The 523-nt window shown below is 33.7% G+C and overlaps 1 protein-coding gene across 1 annotated transcript in view; it reads right to left on the reverse strand.

Moving 5' to 3' along the window:
• Positions 1–523, reverse strand: part of LOC108687656 (potassium voltage-gated channel subfamily H member 8) — a 34,099-nt gene that overhangs the window by 29,343 nt on the left and 4,233 nt on the right. The gene's annotated exons all lie outside the window — the stretch shown is intronic.

Consider the following 523-nt stretch of genomic DNA (forward strand, 5'->3'; position numbering starts at 1 on the left):
GAGAGAGAGAGAGATTAATAACTCTATCTCATTTTATGCATTAGATCTTGTTCCTAAACATTCTAATTCGAACGTTTTCATAAAAACAGACAAGCGTTAAAATTTAGCAGTACGAAGAACTATCTCATTGTCCGTATCCCTAGCAACATGCAAGGTGGACTTAGGGGAGCGTAACCCTCGTGAAAAGGAATGAAAGTTAATCGAAAGAAGCGATGACATTGACGTCTCCGCAATACTCTAGTCCATTGTTTTTAATCTTTTAAAAGAATTTTTGTAGATAAAGTTTACTTATTTAAGAAGATTCTTCTTCGGTTCTGAAAGAATTTCAATCTCAAACGAGGCTCAGGCAGCCATGACGAAGTTGAATTACAACGTAGATTATTTGATATTTACAGCGATAATGTAATTTACGAAAATTAATAAGAACAGAGGAAAGAGTTAATTAACATGGATCCTTGTTGTGACAAAATCTTTTCAAAATTTGATCTACCCACGAGCGGCGTTTGATAATATTATATATATA

Source organism: Atta colombica, unplaced genomic scaffold, assembly GCF_001594045.1.
Source record: "Atta colombica isolate Treedump-2 unplaced genomic scaffold, Acol1.0 scaffold210, whole genome shotgun sequence".
Taxonomy (NCBI): Eukaryota; Metazoa; Arthropoda; class Insecta; order Hymenoptera; family Formicidae; genus Atta; species Atta colombica.